This window comes from Aristolochia californica, unplaced genomic scaffold (assembly GCF_029961685.1).
Source record: "Aristolochia californica isolate CCGP_79_NKW_82.1479 unplaced genomic scaffold, dmAriCali1.0.hap1 SCAF_3, whole genome shotgun sequence".
Classification (NCBI taxonomy): domain Eukaryota; kingdom Viridiplantae; phylum Streptophyta; class Magnoliopsida; order Piperales; family Aristolochiaceae; genus Aristolochia; species Aristolochia californica.
In genome coordinates, this window is record NW_027181992.1 from 46,717,592 (window position 1) to 46,730,566 (window position 12,975).

General features: G+C 39.9%; 1 pseudogene; it reads left to right on the forward strand.

The window, feature by feature from the left end:
• The first annotated feature begins 4,692 nt into the window (after positions 1 to 4,692).
• On the forward strand, positions 4,693 to 6,333 carry LOC137960131 (non-functional NADPH-dependent codeinone reductase 2-like; annotated as a pseudogene).
• The last annotated feature ends 6,642 nt before the right edge of the window (positions 6,334 to 12,975 follow it).

Consider the following 12,975-nt stretch of genomic DNA (forward strand, 5'->3'; position numbering starts at 1 on the left):
ATATATATATATTTTTTATTTTATTAACTTTTGTCATAATCTTGTAGCTTTTGTAATCCTCCCTCCAAAACATTTTTCATGTCTCTTACACTAATTATCGATGTGGACCCAATTCGGTTGGTCATCATCCTCTCTTGAACCGGTCGATTCGGTCTAGTTTTGATAACATTGGATTTAACTAATAAGTAACACTACTGATAATTAACTAGGGTTTGGGACTTTTTTAATCACTTGATAAGTGATTGAGTTCACAATGGAGACTCTCATTGGTCGATCGAGTTGAGTCACTCAGCTTTTGGAAATACCTTGTTTTCCTTGGAATATAAGTGAACAAATAGAAAATATCTATTAGGAAATTGGTAAATTTTAGAAATTTCCAAGGGAAATCAAATGGACTTGTTAGTGCCTTTTCTAGGAAAATAAAAAAAATAAATCTCATATATTATCATATTTATCTGATAAATTACTAGTAAAAATAATATCAAATATAAAATTGTCATGAAAAATTTCCTTATACGGAAGTATTACAACATCAATTGTCAATTTTTCATACGGTTTTTCAGCTATTGGTTAGAAAAGTATTTTCAAGAAATTTGAGGTAGTAATGGTCCTTGAACCGAAATATCTTTTCAGTCACTATCAGGGCCTTAGACTTATTTTGTTATTATTTTTTTAAAATCGTTTTCAGTTTATTTTTATTTTTTAAAAGAAATTTTCTAATATCCCTTTAAAATTGGCACAAACACCAAAATATTTTTATTTGTATTTCTATAATTTCTAGTGAAGGATGGCATGATCAAATTCACATTAAACTAATTCCCATGATCAGCTTCATTATAGTAACTTTCACACAATGCCCAATGCCCAATTTACAGTAACATCATCCACTAAAGACCTTCATTGAGGAGGGTTTGACCAGAAAAATCCCTACAGGGGGGGACAACCAAATGGTTTTCTTGTCATTTCAATCAATCATAAGGCTAGAATTATCTTTCTTTTCTATTCCTGGAGTGCTCTAAGTGTCTAATCAATCAAATGAAACTCTTAATGCAAAGCAAACCCACCTCTCCACATTCTCGGTAACTGGATATATGACATCTTCCACCATTAACTGCCTACAAGCTCAGATGGGAAAACTAATGTTTGAAGATGGTGCTGGGGAGGGAGACTTCCACTCCCAGAATTCCCATTTTCAATCTGCCAAAATAAAAAAGATTTTCAGTTTATCAGGTCGCTGGCTGCTTATTTTTCTGGTTGGAGCAAAAGCAAGATTACCTCGCTTGCTATGATCAGTGTAGGCAATCAGCAGTCTCCTCTGTCAATCCAAGCCGTTCCAGATAAGATAAAAAAGAGAAACTTGGGAGTCTCCCAATACCCAGAGGTTCCAGACATGTTTGATCTTGTTTTTGACCAATTTAAAGAAGTTTCGTCAAGAATGAAAACCTCCCTTCTTCCCTCGGACCCTCTCAAAGATTCCAAATATCTTTGATGTTTATGATTGGTGAACAGTGGAGTCCAAGCGGTGTTTATACATTTCCTTCGGGGGGGGGTTACTCAACAAAATGAAAATTTGATTTTCATCTTCATCTTCATATTATGTATCTACATGATTTTCATATTCGAAATCTTTGAAATAGGGTGTTAGTCAAGATAACTTCATCTTCTTCTTCATCTTAAAGAAATTTAAAATTATTGATTTTAATAATTATAAAAATAAACTAATTAAACCAAAGTGTCTGAGTTAACAATATTTTAATTACCACTATTAAATCACTAATACAATAGAGTGAATAAAAAAATTCTGATTAATGAATAAAAAATATTATATTAATAACATAAGATAGATTTGTATTGTATTAATTAATAATATATTTTGACATAATTAATGATGATATATTAATCAAATGCATACTTTAATTATATTTTATTTACTAGGGAGGATTGAATTTTGTGTATTCTTCAGTCAACTAGCCTAACCAAATATGATGAATTAATCTGAACTAAACACTAATTATATCCTAAATTATCAAGCAATAATTTAATTAACTACTTCCTAAATTGTCAAGCAATAATTTAATTAACTACTTGCACAACAGGAAACGTCAACTCTGGATTTTATCGTGATTCGTGCCTCTCGAGCGCCACATAACCACGAATCCGGATTCTCAATCCTTGCGTCTAGCCCCTCTCGGGCGCCTAGAGTTAATGACAAAGATCGGATTACAATAGAATGCAGAGAATCAATTTCCTATTGTGATGATGCTAAAATTATCAACTTTGGATTTTACCTTGATTTGTACCTCTCTCGAGCGCCACGTAACCACGAATCCGGATTCTCGATCCTTGCGTCTAGCCCCTCTCGGGCGCCTAGAGTTAAAGACAGAAATCGGATTAAAATACCAAAATCCAACCTCAATTATAATCTTACCCTAATTAGCTAATTTAATCAAATATCAAGAAAATAAATCTTAAATAAACCTTAATTATCAAATCAGATTCAATTAACATTCAAAACCTAAGTTCAAACTATATGAAAAATTAAATTCAATAATGACGAATTACTCCCCTTCTTCCTCCTCTCGCTCGGGCAGCAACTCGTTCTCACGGGTGCTGCAATTTTCGGAAATTGGTGGCGTCGGGTAGCAATAGTGAGTGGCCGGAGGTAGAGACGACGCCGGCGACGACGGTTAGAAGCCGACGGACGGAGGTAACGTCCAGCGAAGAGCGAAACAGAGCTGACGTTCTCCAACCGGCTCTCTCGAGTCTCGGTTGGAGTCGGAATAGCTCCGGGACTGGTCGAAAATACGTAACCGACGCCGGAGGATGGTCGGAAAGCGGAAGTTGCACCGGAGAAGCCCTCTCGGATCTCTTCTCGGCTTGGCGAGCGACTACTATCGAACTCACCTCGACGGAGACTCTCTTGAGCTCTCCTCGGGTTTGTTCTCGGTTGCTAGACAGCGGTGGACGACGGTGGCGCGGCGAAAGCTATTGGTCCGGCGAAAGGCGGTGGGGAAGGGAGTGCGGGAGAGAGGAAGAAAAAAGAAAAAACGACGCGCGATGGGGGGGGGGGGGTGCGAGGAGAGAGAGCGAGGCCGAGGGCGTCGCCCGTCCTTCAATTCGAAGAAGATCAAAAAGGGCCTTCTTCCACATGATTGAAATTAAACCGTGGAGATGAAGGGCCCCTTCATCCCCTGCATCGAGATGATGCTTCATCTGCGCTCCACTAATGACTTCAAGTGGAGAAGGGCGTTATGTGGTTGAAGATCATCTTGTCGTTCAAGTTGACTAACCCCCCCTTGAGGAGAAAGATGAAGCTTCCTCGTTTGACTCGAGGCTTTTAACTGCATCCTTCTTCTCTCTCTCCCTCTGTGAGCGCTGGAGAATTATTTTATTAAGGTGAATCAAAGTGGGAAATGTTGGAGACAAGCCATGAGTAGGGCCTCGCTTTTGAAGTTGACAAGGCGAAGAAAAAACCTTGCTACAAATCTTCGATTTATTTTTACGTAGTGGGTGAGACTTTTCATGCGGAAAAAACCAGCCAAGACACATCAAAATCTTTGCTTAGAGCACGCGAAGAGACCCACAATATCATCACCATTCTTAACCGGGGATTTCTGCCGAATCCAATCATTGAAAAAAAACTCAGAAAATCCAAAACTGTTTCTTCTCTTTTCAGCTCCAAAAGACAAAGAAAAGCCTTGGATTCCGCTGTTGATGGATCTAACCAAATACGTCTTCCCTGTTTCAAAAGGAAGAAATCCGCTGTTGAAAGCTGGACTCTGAGCAAGTAGGAAGATGAGACGTAAGAAACAAGAGTGAGTTGAACCTCCGAACCAATTATCTCCCTCTGAAATTCAGAGTTGATCCACCTACCTTACGAGTTAACTCAGCAAGTTATTAATCCATGTCTATACATAACATCTGTATCGGATTGTAACCCTTTTGAAGCAACTGGATGGAGAAGTAGGTTAGTAGTGGATAAGGGGATTTTGAGAACTCGAAGAGTTGACAGGGAAAAGGAGCGTTGGAGTTTGTGGCAGGAAAGAGAAAGCTAAAAAATAGTACTGTAAAGAGACGAGGGCATCTTAATGTTTGAGAGGTGGGGCACGAGGGTGAGACTGAATCAAGTAAGTCATAGGCTTGCCACATCCACATGCATTGTCCCTAATGTACTAATTATTATTCTCCTTGCTTTTGAAGTGTAAAGCTTCTTCTTCTTCTTCTTCCTTGCATTGTAATGTTTCAATTTCGAACAAGTTTTACAGGGAAGCCATGTGAGACTGAAAAGTTTTGTCCAGTATTTTAAAAGGTTTCTTTTGAAATCAGGGTTGTTCAAATTTTTTGAGTATTTGAAAAACAGGGTGTGAGATTTTTGCTATTTTGGTCTTCTTCAAATTTTTTTTATTGCCTCACCAATAAAGGAGAGACAATCTCCGTACTGGAATTGAATTCGGACTCGAAGTGGCCGTCAATGGAGATGGACAGGCCGACGGAGTCGACGCGATGAAATTCATAAAAACTAAAGATAAGGAAATTGACTAACAACAGTTACTCTGGGCGAGGCACAGAAGGCAGAATTCTCACGACACGTCGCTTTTAGTGTCGCTATTGAAATACCAGCGACTAGATTCAGAGATCTCATACTCTTCCCGTGCTGAGTCATTGTTCCGATTGATTCCTTTCCGGTAAACAATGGCTAGAGTTCCAGAAGCGACGCTGAGCTCAGGGCACAAGATTCCACTGCTCGGCCTCGGAACAGCCGCGGAGCGGCCCCCTCCTCCGGAAGTCGTCACCTCCGCCATCCTCACCGCTATTGAGGTCGGTTATAGACATTTTGACACTGCAACAATGTACCAAACCGAGCGCCCCACCGGCACGGCGATTGCAGAAGCTATCCGTCATGGGTTGGTCTAGTCCAGAGACGAGCTCTTCATCACGTCCAAGCTATGGTGCACGGACGCCCATCCCGACCTTGTTCTTCCGGCCCTTCAGAAAACTCTGGAGTAAGTGAAAAGATTAACATTCGAATACTATGGAACAGATTTGCGAAGGTGAATCTTCTTCGTTCTTCTTCTTTGTTGTTCGATCTGTTTAATTTCTTGGGTTGGTCTAGGAATCTGGGGTTGGAGTACCTTGATCTCTATCTCATCCACTTCCCTATAAGCTTGAAGAATCGATCACCGGGAACATCAGTTAGAAAGGAGGACATTTTGGTCATGGACGTGAAATCTGTTTGGAAAGCCACGGAGGAATGTTCCAAACTCGGTCTGGCCTGGTCCATCGGCGTCAGCAATTTCACTTGCAAGACTCTTGGCGACTGCCAGAATCCCACCTGCAGTGAATCAAGTATGATGTCTTAATACTCGTAATCACATAACTGCTGCCGCTGATGAATCCGAGCATATAATCAAGGATATCATAATCAAAGTGAGAAAACATAAATAGGTACAAAAACAGTAAATAAATCACAAAGAAGAAGATACAAGGGTTACGTGGTTTGGCAACAACCTACTTCACAGGAGATGACGATAATTCCACTAAGTCGAACGAAGAAGAGAGGTTTGCGACTCCAAGCATACAAATCGAACACCGATTTCTCCCAATGAAGCCATCTTCCCGGAAAGACCCTCTTCCTCTCGACGAAACCCTCTTCCCCGACGAAAAACCCCTTTTCCGCTCAAACTCTCCTGATAGAGAGATCCCGATTAAATGATTTAATCGGGTAATATACGTTAGTCCGTAATCGGGTACAGAAACCCAGAGCAGATACTCGGGTATTCGGGTATCCATTTAAGACACCCAAATAACACCGGTAATATAACGTTTCAGGTAGAAATGAACACGGGATGGCAACAGAAGAAGCTGGTGGGATTTTGTAAGGATAAGGGAATTCATGTGAGCGCCTGGTCGCCTTTGGGAGCCAACGGTGCGTTTTGGGGTTCCCTTAACGTGATGGGGAGCCCTATCCTGAAAGAAATTGCAGACGCCAAAGGGAAATCAGTAGCTCAGGTTCTTACCTCTCTCGCGAAGATATTTACGAATTCTCATCAAGGGAGAAGTGAGGCTTACATCTTTAGACAGTCTGATAGATGCGAAATATTGTTGCAGGTTGCTTAGAGGTGGCTACACGAGCAAGGAGTCAGCGTGGTTGTCAAGAGTTTCAACGAGAAACGGATGGAAGAGAATCTCCAAATCTTCGACTGGGAACTGACTGAAGACGAATTGCAGAAGATCGATCAGAGTCCACAAAGCAGAGGCTTCAGCGGAGAAGAGTTTGTTTCGCCTCTGGGGCCTTTCAAAACAATCGAAGAGCTTTGGGATAGAGAAGTATAAATCTTCGCCGGCCGGGAGTTCAGTCTACTACATAACTGTATTACGTGAGATTCAGAAACTGTAGTGTCCGGAGTGTTTAATATGGAATCACTGTGCGATGGTAATAAGAGGTGAACTGGTTTTCTATTGATCTTCTTACTGGTGCCACATCAAAGTTTTATTTGGCCTAAAATTCTCAGAGATGACAATGCAAAAGATAGATAATCAGAAAGGCAACAACACCACAAATGAGACCTTGGGCAAAATCATTACGTGAAATCTCTCCTCGAATCCAAAATAATAATTTTATTGGAAATAAACATGCATAAGCATGAAGAGACTAGGAGCCGAGTCGAGCCTGAACTTGCCCACGTTCGAGTCGAATTTGATTTAAATATTTCAAGCCAAGCTTCGAGTCGAACCTCGTCTCGAGCCTAAAATTGTTATCGAACTCGAGCCCAAAAATTTTAACCGAGTTCGAGCCGAGCTCGAACTTCAACATACATTTAAAACTTTTCAAAAAATATATATAAAATAAATTTTATATAAAATTATACATACATTTTACAGAAAATTGGGCATGACCTCTACATAAAATTGGGCTTAACCTATATATATAATACATGTATAAGATTGGGCATGACCTCTACTTAAAATTGGGCATAATCTATATACATAATACCTACATAAACACTCCATAAAACTGTTTATACATTCCATAAACACTCCATAAAATTATCTATACATTCCATAAACACTCCATGAAATTGTTTATACACTCCATACACTCCATAAAATAGTTTAAACACTCCATACACTGCATAACATTATGAATAAACTCCATACAATAATCGGACACAACAAAATTAAATGAAATATCACTATCAATTTACAATCACCCAAATAAAAACTATAAATCCTTTAAATAAAATCCGATTACTATTAGATACTTACTAGAAAATTACAAGAAATCCTTTAAGCTCTTATAGACAAGATTATGATATGGTTCTTCTAGACACTAACTTAATACTGATACTGTCAAAGATCCTCACCCCGATCAATGTGGTGAATTTTGTAAAAATTCTCAGATACAAATGTGTATTTTAGGTTTTAAATATTTTATTTAATTGAGAAATCTTTCTCTTTCTCACTCAAGGAGTATGTTAGGGTCTTCCCAGACCATGGATCTCATCACCCTTCTTCCTTCTCTTCCCTCCAGGTTTGCTCTTGACATGGAGAGGAGTTTCCTGTGTTTGGTGCGTGCAATAGTGAAAACGAGTTAAGCCTTGGAGGAGGCTCGACCTGGACCTCAGAAGGGAGAATCCGACCTCTACCTTTCTAATTGATTCAATGCTTGATTTCAATAAAGCCCTTCTCCCCTATAAATAGGATTAAGGACGCAAATGACAAACCCAACCCGTGAGTCACCAAGTCACGAGAATTACAATTAAACCAAACCAAACCAACATACATAAAAAGGAAATTCCATAATTTAAATCCTACGTCTGTTAATTACCCGAGATGTTATGGAGTCCATAACATCACCCCCCTCGTAAAGAAAGAGCTTGTCCTCAAGCTCGAAAGTGGGGTAGAGAGCCTTAAATGACGCCAAGGGCTCCCATGTAGTGTCAATGGGGTCCGTATCCGCCCACTGCACTAAAATCTCTCAGTCGCCCTGAATTCGGCGAGCCTGCAACACCTGAGCTGGAGTGGAAAGCACCCGTCCCTCCTGTAGCGGTGGCAAGTAGGGGTGGCATCGAGCCGAGTCGAGCCCGAAGTTGCTTAAGTTCGAGCCGAGCTTGATTTAAATATTTCGACCCGAGCTTCGACCCGAGCCTCGCCTCGAGCCTAAAATTGTTATCAAGCTCGTGCCCAACGAGTTCGAGCCAAACTTCGAGCCGAACTTCGAGCCGAGCTTGAGCCTCAACATACATTTAAAACTTTTCAAAAAATATATATTGAATAAAATGTATATAAAATTATGCATACATTTTACATAAAATTGGGCATAACCTCTACTTAAAATTGAGCATAATCTATATATATGATACTTGTATAAAATTCAGCATAACCTCTACTTAAAATTGGGCATAATCAATTTATATAATACCTGCATAAACACTTCATAAAATTGTCTATACATTCCATAAACACTCCATGAAATTGTTTATACACTCCATAAAATAGTTTAAACACTCCATACACTGCATAACATTATAAATAAACTCCATACAATAATCAAACACAACAAAATTAAATGAAATATCACTATCAATTTACAATCACCCAAATAAAAATTATAAATCCTTTAAATAAAATCTTATTACTATTAGAGACTTACTAGAAAATTACAAGAAATATTTTAAAATTTTCTTAGGAAAGTTAAATGGACCTCTAATTGCATTTTCTAAGGAAATAAATAAAAATTAATAATTAATCTAATATATTATTATACTTATCGATAAATTTTTAATCACATAAAATGTCAAACACAAAATTGCTATAAAAATTGCCTCATGCTCAAAGTATTATATCATCAATTGTCAAATACTTATTGAAAATTTTTCTATGTGGTTTTCTAACCCATCTTGGCAAGAAAATCTTACTTAGAAAATTATATGATTTTTTAAAAAGAATTTATAATTAAAAAAATATTTTGAAAAAACATGAGGCACTAATGGTCCCTATATTTCTACTAAAAATGTCTTTTCAATATTTATTGAAAAAACTACTAATAGTCTCTAGAAACGTATTTCTACTAAAATATCTCTTCAATTTCTTTAAGAGCCATGATGAAGGGACAAAGAATTTTTTTTTTCCTTGTTTATGATCTCACACATAGGGGTGGCTTTAAATAAATTATATATAAAATTATACATATATTTTAAAAAAATATAATGATAGGGGAGGTTCAGGTTTGAATTTCAATAATGGATTAAAATGCACTAATATTAATCTTTTTTACTCCAATTGTTGTCTAGCTTGTTTTATAATTTTTGAATCTGGCCATAATTTATTATGGCCTCCGTAGTGCCCCTAGATGAAAATTTATATTTTAGGAAAAACTAAAAATATTTTTCCTATGATACATATTCCCAAATAAACCTTTAAATAAAGTCTTATTATTATTAGTGACTTATTAGAAAATTACAAGAAATATTTTAAAATTTTCTTAGGAAAGTTAAATGGACCTTTTACTGTCTCTTCTAGGGAAATAAATAAAAATTAATAATCAATCTAATATATTATTATACTTATCGATAAATTTTTAATTAAATAAAATATCAAACACAAAATTGCAATAAAAATTATTTCATGCTAAAAGTATTACAGCATCAACTGTTAAATACTTATTCAAAAAATTTCTATACAGTTTTCTACCCCATCTTGGTACGAAAATCTTATTAGAAAATTATATATATTTTTAATTAAAAATTTCAATTAGAAAAATATTTAAAAAAACATGAGACACTAATAGTTTATATAAACTTATTTCTATAAAATTTATTTTTAATTTTTTCAAGAGGAATTTTTTTTTTTTACTTTTGATCCCTCACGTGCGAAATCACACGTGCGAGATCATCCTCGCGGGGGGGGTGATTATTTCTCCCCCTATCGTCGGGGATGGCGGCTGCGACGACGGAAGCGGCGGTGACGGAAACAGAGGCGACGACGGAAGCGGCGGTGACGAAAACAGAGGCGACGACGAGGAGAGGAAGAAATCGAACGGATGGCTACAAAGGCGGCTGGCGGTAGAGATGGCCGGCGAACAACTGCGTCGACGGTAGAGGCGGCGACAACAACCAATGGGAGGGGCTCGGCGGTGATGAGGGGAGGAAAATTCCTCCCCCCCTCGCTCTCGATCCCCCTCCCCCGCTCTCGATCCCGATACAGATCCGACTCACCTCGAGCCGGCTCGCGAGCCGACGAACCGAACATAACTTTGGTCGAGCTCAGGTCGTTAAGGTAAACGAGCCAATTTCGGTGCTCGAGCTCGGCTCGAGCTCGATAAATAACTAATCGAACCGAGCCGAACTCGAGCCGCTCGCGAGCCGGCTCAGTTCGAAGCCACCCCTAGTGGCAAGGGTGTATGTAGCAATGGAGAGTTGCCATTGAAGGCCTTCAATTGTGAGAGGTGAAAGACATTATGGAGCTTAGCATCTGGTGGAAGCTGCAAGCGGTAGGTGACTGTGCCAATGCGTTCCTGCACTGGAAAGGGCCCATAAAACTTAGGGGATAATTTGTGACGCTTGGAGGCCGTTAGGGAAGTTGTCGATAATGTTGAAGACGAAGCCACACATAATCCCCCGGAGAGAAGACCACTTCACAGTGTTTTTATCATAAGAGAGTTTCATTGCTTGTTGTGCGACTTGGAGATGAGTGCACATCTGGCTGAGCATTGCCTCCCGTTTTGCTAAAGCCTGGTCCAAGGTGGCCACCTTGGAAGAATCGGGTTCATACGATAAAAGCCAGGGTGGATCTCTGCCATATACGACCTTGAAAGGAGTTGTGCTAAGTGTGCTATGGTAAGAGGTGTTATAAAGGAATTCTGCCCATGCCAACCACCTAACCTACCGTTTAGGCGAGTCGCCCACAAAACAACAGAGGTACATCTCAATGGTACAGTTGACTACCTTTGTCTAGCCATCGATCTGCAGGTGGTAGGCGGAAGAGAAGGCCAACTTGGTGCCTTGTAGTTTAAAGAGTTCCTTCCAGAAAGTACTGGTGAAGATGACATCTCTATCACTAGTAATGGACGCAGGTACCCCATGTAATCTGACAATAGAATCCATGAAGAGCTGGGCGACGTGAGCCACAATGTAAGGATGTGCCAAAGGCAGAAAATGTGCATATTTTGAGAAGCGGTCAACCACCACAAAAATAACTGATTTGCCCGAAGATGGCGGCAATCCATCTATAAAATTCATGGAAATATCAGACCAAACCTGTGAAGGTAACTGGAGTGGTTGGAGCAACCCTGCTGGACTTAAGGATTCGGCTTTGTTCCGCTGGCACGTTTGACAAGTTGTGCCATAGTCCGTCACACATCTCTTCATGCGCCGCCAGTAAAAATCCCGATTGAGACAGAACAAACCTTTCTTTTTAGGAGATACTTCAGACTGCAATGATTGGTTCGTATAAGAAAAGGGTGCCCCCAGAGATAGGGCCTCCAGTGTTGGATGGTTTTAGTTAAACCGATCAGTTCCCTTTCATAGGCAACGAGTTTGTGGTGATGTTGGCCTAGCTGTTTGTTGAAATAAGCTATAGGGTGACCATGCTGCTGTAAAACCGCGCCAATACCCCCCGCTAGAGGCATCGTATTCAACCACAAACAATTCATCAAAGTTTGGTAACTGCAGTACCGGCACCGAAGATAATGCGGCCTTCAAGTGCTCAAACGAAGAAGTTGCTGTGTCGGACCAGAGAAATACATTTTTCTTAAGGAGATTGTTTTTCTTAAGGAGTGGCAATCTATCCGTAGTTACAGATGAATTTTCTGTAATAACCAGCGAGTCCCAAAAAACCCCTTAACGCTGAGCTGGATGTGGGAGTAGGCCAGTTGGTCACGGCCTGTATTTTGCTCTGGTCGACTTGCACACCAGCTGCTAAGATAACGTGTCCCAAATATGCCACCTCTGACGTGCCCATTGAACATTTGGATTGGTTTAAAACCAAATGATGGGAACGTAATATAGTAAATACCTGGTGGATATGATGAAGATACTCGTCCCAGTGTTTGTTATATACCAGGATATCATAAAAAAAACAAGAACAAACTTCCGCAAGAGAGGATTAAATACCTCATTCATTAGGGCCTGGAAAGTGGAAGGGGCGTTGGAGAGACCAAATGGCATGACGAGAACCTCGAAATGCCCATGGTGTGTGCGGAACGGGGTTTTTTCCATGTCTGAAGGATGAACCCAAATCTGATGATAACCTGACTTCAAGTCCAGTTTTGTAAATAAAGTGGCACCATGTAATTCATCTAATAGCTCATCCACCACTGGTATGGGAAATCTATCTTTAATTGTATGAGCATCGAGCTCCCTGTAGTCAACACAAAACCTCTAGGACTTGTCATGTTTCTTGACTAGTAACACGGGGAGGAAAAGGGAGACCTGTTGGGCTGAATAATCCCTTGGGTGAGCATAGTCTAGCATTGACACTCAATTTCATCCTTCTGTAAGTGGGGGTAACGGTAAGGTCGGACCACCAAAGATTCGATCCCCAATTTCAACCTTATGCAGTGATCACAAAGGCGAATAGGCAGAAGGGTAGTAGGGGTCTGAAATAAATCACCAAATTCTGTAAGTAAAGTTTTTAACTTGCAGTGTTCAGCACTCTGGACCTAAATTTTCTGAAGAGTGTAGGGCACAATAGTATGTGTGCCATGAAGGGTAATCGGATGTTGGCCAGCTGTAAACGTCATGGTAAGTGCCTTGAAATCCCACAAGATCGGCCCCAACGTCTGGAGCCATTTAATCTTGAGTACCAAGTCAAACCCAACCAGTGGAATGACAAAAAAATCGGCTACAAAGGAGTGCCCTTCAATACAAAATGTTGTGGAGGGAGATATACCCGCACTGGATATTTTGGCCCCATTGGCCTCTGAGAGGGATATGCCGGTGTTCTGTTGAATGACCAATCCAAGCTGTTCGGCGG